Consider the following 8,465-nt stretch of genomic DNA (forward strand, 5'->3'; position numbering starts at 1 on the left):
AAAAAAAAGGCAAGAATTATTACAAGTGATGCAAGTTCAGGCAAGGATTAACTGGAATCCAGGTCAGTATCCATTAGTTGCTCTGTTATAGGCAGTCAATTGTGTATTAACTGTTTTCTTCATTAAGTTTAAGCAGTGTACATCCAGATTTTGTCAGTTGTATTCTGGTTTTCCTTTGTGTAAGAACATCCTTATTCTCTGAAGATTTGTTTTTAAGTAATGTTAATTTAAATTTGTGTGTCTTGTCATTTTAGTATCTATTAATTTTATTCTCACATCAGTAGATACTGAAATCTAATGTTACCCTGCAGGAAAAAAAAAAAAAGTCACGTTGATGATTAATAACAGACTCTTTACATCAATGCTTTACAAACAGCAAGTAGTGTCTGTGGGGCTGGATCAAAATATAAAATCTGAAAGTGCAGCTTGGGAAATAGCTTTTTTTTTTTTTTAAAATATGAATTACTGTTGGCGTCTTGTGTAACTGAAATATTTACTGAAGAAAGAAGAAAAGCCAGTAGCAAGTCAGCCAAAACCTCTCCAAACTCTTGAGTTTGATGCAATGCTGGCAGGGTAAGCTTTGCCATCATTGGAAGGAAAAGCAGCTGTAATGGTGGTCCCACTCTGAAACAAATCTAAATTCACTTTTGAAGAAAACAGAGACTTCGTTAGTAGAAATATGACACACATCCATTAATAATGAATTGCAAGCAAATCTGAAAGAAAGTATGGTTTGGAATCCTTTGTAATGTATCTGTTTGTCATTTGAAGCTGTTTTTGTTTTCAGGAAATAATTTTCACAAATTCAAGGACTTCTTGTTCAGAAAGTTGCAAATAGTAAGAAAACTCATTTTGCACAATACAAATTTAATTTTTTTTCTAGTCACTAAGGAGGAATTTTTTTCTTATATCTACATTTGGCTCTTAAAATTTATTTCATTCCTGTTCTAGTTCTTTTAATTTTTAATGTATGTAGATTACACAAAAATTCTGAACTTGTTTGTGTACAATTTGTTCTTTATTAACTTCACCTGAATTATCTGCTGCTAAGATTACAGCCTGCAAATAGTGTTTGTGATATAAGGTAGTGCAGTGGGTTCATTACTAATCCACTTAAATACTCATCTGTGGCTTATCTGATCTCAGAAGATAATTTAATTAAGCCTTTTTTCACAAGTCAGATTTCCCACCTCACTTGGATGCTTTGGGAAGGCAGTACTTGCGTGACTGTGAAAAGATACCTGAGAACATGAATGCCCAAATTTTTAGCACCTCAGAACATTCTAAGATGCTCTTTTATAAAATTACAACTCTCTGTCACAGATCCCATTTTCTTGTTTATTCATCAAAATCAGGAATGACAGTTAACAAAGAATGACTTGCTGGTATTAAGAATTCCAATATATTGTTCATGTAAAATAGCTGCAACTGCAGCAAAGATTCTATCAACTGGGTGATTGTACCAGTTTCTTTTGTCACCTAATTCCATCTGTGTAATTGTCATTTCTGTAGCATATAGTTACCATTTTTTTTTTACAAGTCTCATATTTTTATAATAACTGAGTGCTCTTAAATCCTTAGATCTAGTCTGGCTGCTGCACAGTGAGTTTTGGGTTCAACCAGGTTTTTCTGGCTGCTCTGAGCATCTCTGTGAACACACAATAGAGGACTCAGGCCAGTCTGATCCCAGCAGTTGTTCCTTCAAGCTTTAGCTACAGTGTGGCGTTTAGAAATTTGAATTCACTCCAATTCATTTCCATTTCACTCTTATTTTATCTTTAGATATATTAGGTTAGTAGGGCTGCTCATCTGCAACCTTTAGAGTCTATTCAAAATAAAATGGCATTACTTTTTAATGCTGCTCTCCTGTCACAAAAGGAACAATTTTCTAAGAAAATCAGGGTAGACAAGACTTGGATCTTTTGCAAATGCGATTGTCGATCAGTATTAATCCCTTAAATACTGACCCTGTTTTTTCAGAATTTCATTTATTTAGAGATTCTGTCACTCAGGGTAGAGAACACAGTATACTGACCTTGCTTTTTCCATCAAATCAAGTTTTTCAATAATAAAAAAAAATTTCCAAGGTTTAAATGAGGCAAGATATTGGTACAGTTATAAAGTATTACATTGATACATTCATTAAGTCACATATTCTTAAAAAGATTAATTATCTCAAAGCCAACTTTTTGTTGAAATACATTGTTGATGTGGTAGTTGAAATCAAATTGTACTATCTTACAGAATCTGCTTGAAGTTATAAGCCATCGTGACTGAATACTTAATACAAGTACTTAAAGGACATAAGGTATTAAAGACCATTGGCTCAAAATTGTGACCTAATTGTGCTAAGGTGTATTTTTTGTTAGAAAATGTTTTATTTTATAAAACAATGTGTATATTGGCATGTCTACGTCAGCATGGTAGTTGTTAATTCATGGGAACCTGCTAACAAATGGAGTTGAGTGACTCAGAGCAGCAAGCTAGTAATAAGACTCGGTGAGCTCCAAGTGAACCAACGATACTGTTCATCAGGATATATTAATGATTTAAGAAGATGATGTTTTGTTAACAGAATCAGTTATTAATACTTTAAGATATGGATGTCGTTCTCTTTGTTTCAAAGTGGACAAGGATCCCAGTTCTGCAGTAAGTTTCATGCCAAAGGTATAGCCCTCACACTCCACAACACCTGTGACATCAAAATGTTTTTCATCCAGTGCCTAGTAATTCTGAGGACAGATAATCTATACCTGTGGATAGAAATACAGTTATCTGCTTATAATTCCCAAAAGAAATCTGTGGAGCACTTGCTTAAAAAGAATAGAAACTCAAGAAATAAAGGTTTTTTCTCCTTTTCTGTATGTTAGGATATTTCAGTCAATGTGTTGTATTACTACCTTGAATACTAATTTGATGGAATATTTAGCCCTTTTAATAGTTTCTTAGTATTATGTATTGAAAGAATCATTTTAACATATGAAATTACATATACAAATTATACAAATATCAGTTAACTTGCTTTCTATTTCACATATTGAATGGAAGATGAAAAACTTGCTCCGATGTTGTACATTTCATTTATTTCTTGCAGATACCTTACTCTGTACTAACTCTACTTTTATTGTCCAATTATAGCTAACATCAGTTATTTATAATATCTCTTTTTAAAAGTAAGAGGATACGTCTAATTAATGATAATGGCAAGCTTTTGTTTAATAATTGCATGAATTTATACTAGAAAACACCACTGAAATGTTTAGAGAGGAATGAATTTTCCAAATTTTCAAATTGTTGCAAATATCAGGACTTTAAAATTATATATATCTTTGTTCCATCTAAACAAATATATTGCACTGCCATGTAGGACGAATCAGTTTACTTAAGATTTTGAAGCTGATGTCTGTTGTCATTACAGAAGTTACTGTAGCAATTGTTCTCTTCAGCAGAGTGTCATCAATTTAGGACACTAAAAATTACAGGAGTGCAAATTTGATTGAACGTATAAATTCTGAAAGGCTGCATTTTCATTTTTCCTGAAAACTGAGATAAATATCTTGTGTATGGGACCAAACCTGCAGGACAGTGAAGGAGCTTGACTTCCCTTTTGATTTGGAGGAGAAATCTTGGTGTTCCTGTTAAACTGTAAAAAGGATTGTATTAATTCTAAAGCATATATATGTACAGCAGTCACCTAAGTATTAATAAACTGTAATACTATTTTCACTTGTTATGCTAATGTTTACATTAGAGAATTTTTAAGAAAATGTGTGTATATATATATAATTTTCTAAATATTTTCTTGCATTTTTTTAATATTCTGTGGTAATTTTGTTGTAATTTGGTTGAAATATGCTACTTTATCAAGATGAAAATAAAAAATGTCTTTCACATTTGAAGCAGAGCATGTTTACATCTTATTTGGCCTTTTCAGCTGTTTTGTAAACACTTCTGTGATTTGTTCATTTTTTCCTCAGAGGTTCTAGAGTTATATACATAGACATTAGACTTCAATTTTTTGAAGTCTTATGTCACCTTATTAGAAGGAGTATTTTTTGGCAGAGCAGGGGGTGCCTGTAGATGTCCCTGTTAATTGCAGGGGAGCTGGACTAGATGACTTTTAAATGTCTCTTCTAACTCAAATTATTCTGATTCTATTCCTCTGCTCTTTATTTTATTGAGAAATGATGCATTTGGCAGTTCACAATGTCAGATGCTTCCATGTCACATGAAAACAAGCTGCTGGATTTGGATGCTTCCTATTCCTGTAAAGGATAGTTTTAAATTACAGTTGTGGTGTGCATTTAATCAATTTCCACCTAACAAACAAAGCTGTAATTTTAAAAAAACGACATATTGTTAGTTGATTCTTGTACTTACAGGACAGTTTGCTGATTAATTCAATTAAAAAAATTCAAGACACAATTGCTACATGGAAATCTAATTAGTTGCACTCAAAAAAAAAAAAAAAGGAAAAAAAAAGGGAAAAAAAAAGACAAAACTCCAAAGTGATGTTTTGACATCGAAATCTTTTAAAATCTTTGGTAGGGTATCTTTGTAAGAGCCAGATAAATAGTGCTTCAGCTGACTGTCACTATTACGTTATTTAAATAAAAATATTTTCATAATTCATTTTACTTCTGGTGCACACATTCAGTACACAATAAATGTTTTTCTCAATGTCTGAGTTCCAGGTCATCAACTTTGCATAAGATCAGCTACTTTATAATAATTCCAACCTGCATATATACCAGAGCTGTCAAATCCAAGGCCTTTCACTGGGAATTATTTGTATGGTAAGATTTCACTTTCATATTATAGAGCTTTTTGTAAAAAATACTTAATGGTTGGGGTAACTCAGAAAGAAAAGAGTTAAAGATGGTAATACTAATCTGTATTTATATATGTGTCTGTGTATATACACATATAAAATCTGCTTTTGTATTTTTCCAAGAGCTTTTTCCAAGAGCTAATTCATCTGTGAATTAAGTCTTTGGTGTGTGTGTGTGAAGTTCAGTGACAGTTTCAACATTTCAGTTTCTAGTAGGAAACTAGTTTATGAATATTAAGGTTCCCAATTTCATGTGTTATGTAAGTTAAAAGTTAATAACACCTCATGTATTTTCAGAAATATGAATCTTGTCACCACTGATGTACTCAAGCAAGTCTGTTTCTTGACTATAAGACCCCAGACTGTTGTGATTTTATGATTTTTGTTATCAATATTCCACATCATCACATCATGTAGTGCACTGGGAGTCTCAGAAGAAATGCACTACAGCTCCCAAAAAACATTGCTGTTCTGTTTCCGTTTCTCTCTTTGCTCCCTGATGGATCAGAGTAAGAACTTTCAGAAGTTTTCAGAAAGTCTCATTTAATTTCATTTATTAGCTCCAAACCCAATTAACTTGTGTTTCTGCTATTATGATTAGTAAATTAATGTTTCTCAATCTGCTTGTTGCTGCTGGTTTTTTTTTTTTTCTTGTTCTTTCCCTCTTCCCCTTTTTGGGCCGGTGAGCCTGCTATTCCACTGTCACGGACACAGATAGGTGTAGAGATAACTGTGACACAAAAAAATCTTTGTGTTCTTTGTACCATACTCTTTAAACTGCTGAACTATTTGAAGGAGTGTTTTTCAGATGTAAGCGTTAGATACACGTTAATACTGTGCAGCATACATTTTTAGCTATTCACTCAGAGCTCAAGTTCTCCAGTAGGCTTTTGACAAAACAGAGTTTTGTGCATCCAGTGGTACATGTAGCTTCAAGCAGTTGATAAGTTGCAGTGATGCTTTAATTTCAAACAATATATTAGACGTGATTAGCAGTTAAAGAAGCCATCTGGCTGATATTTTTTTAAGAGTTAAAGTATGAATTGGCAAATGATGCATCTGATAATTGCATATCAGAAAAAAAGGGAAAACAAAAGAAAGCACACTTACTGACGCATCAAGGAGCAAAAGAAAAAGGAGTCAGGAATTCAGTGTAGGAATATATTAAAAAAAACAACAGTACTACATCAACCTGCCACCCTATGTTCCATGATGAGATGCAACAAAGTAAATAATGTATCTTTTAAGCATTCTGTCAAGCCATAGGGCCCTCTGGATATGTCAGTAATTAACAAATAATATCTGTTGCCAACTGCTGTACTTAATCAGAATGGGCAAAGTTTTCCTCTCTGCATGACAGAAGTAGAATATGTTACTCTGCTTTTCCTTAGTAATTGAAAACTACTTTGACCACATCACTTCATGCAAAACCCCTGCTGATAAGTAATTAATGGAAAATATGGACAAGCAGATACAGCAAAATGTAACTAGATTGGCAGTACAATACTGAGAGTTTTCACTTATTTTCAGTCAGACATTTTTCCTGACTCCTTAATGCTCTAATGTATATATAGTCGGCACTGTCAGTGTAGGTGAGCAGTCACTTCAGCTATGCAGAGAGATTAATGATTAGCCAGTATGTCATTTAAAGGTACGGAACATATAATGTACACAGTTTGTAGAAAACAGGAAAGCAAAAAATATGTTAGCTCAGATTTAGTGCTAAGTTTATGTCAGCACAGTACCTGGCTTGGAAGACAAACTCCAATACAATGCACCTTGAGTACCACTGCTAGTATGAGGTATCTTGAAAAAGGGTAATTTAAAACCCTGAGTATGTTTTTAACAGAATCAAGCCTCAGAGCTTCTCTCAGTTGCATTAGTGGAAGTCATCAGAAGTTGATCTATTTATCCTCCCTGTTTCTGAATCCATTCTGCCCTGAGAAAACCACAAAAGACATCTTTGCTTCATATTCACTTCTATGCCAGACACCATTCTGTCAGACTGCCCCTCTACTGCTATCTGTCATACAGCAATAAAAGGTAATGGAATGTTGGGGGGAGGATTTAGCCTACCAGTAGCTGCTTCTGATGTCATGGACCAACATAATAAAATGCGAAGCTTTACTTTTGAAGCAGCTCTTGAATGTTGCTTCTCTGTACCTTTCAATTCAGTTAAGAAACACAATCAAGTATCTTACTTGAACCATGATCAAGGATAAGCTTGCTGAGAATTCTCACTTCCAGCCTGTCTTTACCCATAGACATCTATGACATCATTTAACCAACAGAGACTCCTTCAGTCTCAGACAAACATACTGTAAATATCATTCTCTCCTGTTGCTTGTTAGCTCATGAGGGAGTTGCATCTAGACTTCTGCTGCCTTGGCTGTAAGAAGGGTGCTGAAGAGCTGCAGTTGTCACTGAAGCCCACAGAGATGCATTTTTGGTTGCTAAATAGGGGGCACATAAAATGTGGAAAATATTGACTGATCTGACAATGTAATTCTATTTAAGAAGTAGAAAATGTGCTAGATAATATATGCAGACATCTCTGTCAAGAAGCCTTATGTGGTTTCACACTCAGCTGTGTGTGACCACCTTTGGTTACCATAGCAATTCTCTCTTAATTAGAAACTCACCCTCTGCTCGTGGTCTGTTCTTGCTAAGCATGGAATTCTGCTGCACAGATAGAGTTTTCATTTATTTATATATTGACAGTGACTGCCAAATCAAGCACTCTGTTTATTTGTCTCAAACACTGATTTCACTTTTAAAGTCCTTCACTATGTCCTTGACCCACTTTTGGTCTGTGTTGGAGGCATTAATAACTGAAACATCTATGTGATCAGTAGGAAGGAGGCAGTTGTCTCACACCCATCTGTGAAAGTATTCTGCTCATCTGTGGTCACAGATTAATTCTCTGTGAAATCTTCAGTTTGCATTCAGTTGTGAGATGACTTTAAAATGGTTTCAAAAGAAAGACATCTCTGCCCATATAGAAATATTTTATAATTTATGAAGTGCCTTCTTGAACAACTGCTGCATGTAGTAAGGCCTGCTTCTGAAGCTGAACAACACTTGCTGATGTGAAGTAGAGAATATTTGTTTTCTCCCATTGCTTCTGCATGCTTTTACTTTTTAGGTGGGGGATTAAGTGAGCATAACTTAGCTGTCTATCAATGTGAAACCACCACAAGGAGATGAGAACAAGTTCTCTGTGAAGTTTAAGTCAATTCTGAAAGTTGGGCATGAGATCAGCGCTTGGATACAAACTTAACACAAAAGATTATGGTGCTAGGCACATACTTGTCATTTTAGGGTTAGGGTTCTTGGAGACCAGATCAAGAACTGTGGAACAGCAGATCTCTGCAGTTTAAGTGTAAAACCTCAAAATACAAATACCTCTTTCTATCATAAACAAAATTCCCAAATTACATGCAAGAACACAGATAATTTATTTTGAGAGAACAAGACCAGAATAAAACACAATTCAGAAATGTAATCAGACAAGACATTGACAAGGCCAATGTAAGAACATGCTTAAAAGAATAGAATAGAAAAGTAAAGAAGGAAACAGAATGGATTCTTGAATTACAAGGTTGAGAGAAATTTTTTTTTTTTTTAACTTTTG

At 34.2% G+C, this 8,465-nt stretch overlaps 1 long non-coding RNA gene across 1 annotated transcript; it reads left to right on the top strand.

Annotated features, from left to right (window-relative positions):
• The first annotated feature begins 3,920 nt into the window (after nt 1-3,920).
• LOC116217254 lies at nt 3,921-5,450 on the top strand. Its single transcript, XR_004161538.1, has 2 exons — nt 3,921-4,796; nt 5,129-5,450. It is a non-coding gene; the product is annotated as an uncharacterized LOC116217254 (long non-coding RNA).
• The last annotated feature ends 3,015 nt before the right edge of the window (nt 5,451-8,465 follow it).

Source organism: Meleagris gallopavo, chromosome 16 (genome assembly GCF_000146605.3).
Source record: "Meleagris gallopavo isolate NT-WF06-2002-E0010 breed Aviagen turkey brand Nicholas breeding stock chromosome 16, Turkey_5.1, whole genome shotgun sequence".
Classification (NCBI taxonomy): domain Eukaryota; kingdom Metazoa; phylum Chordata; class Aves; order Galliformes; family Phasianidae; genus Meleagris; species Meleagris gallopavo.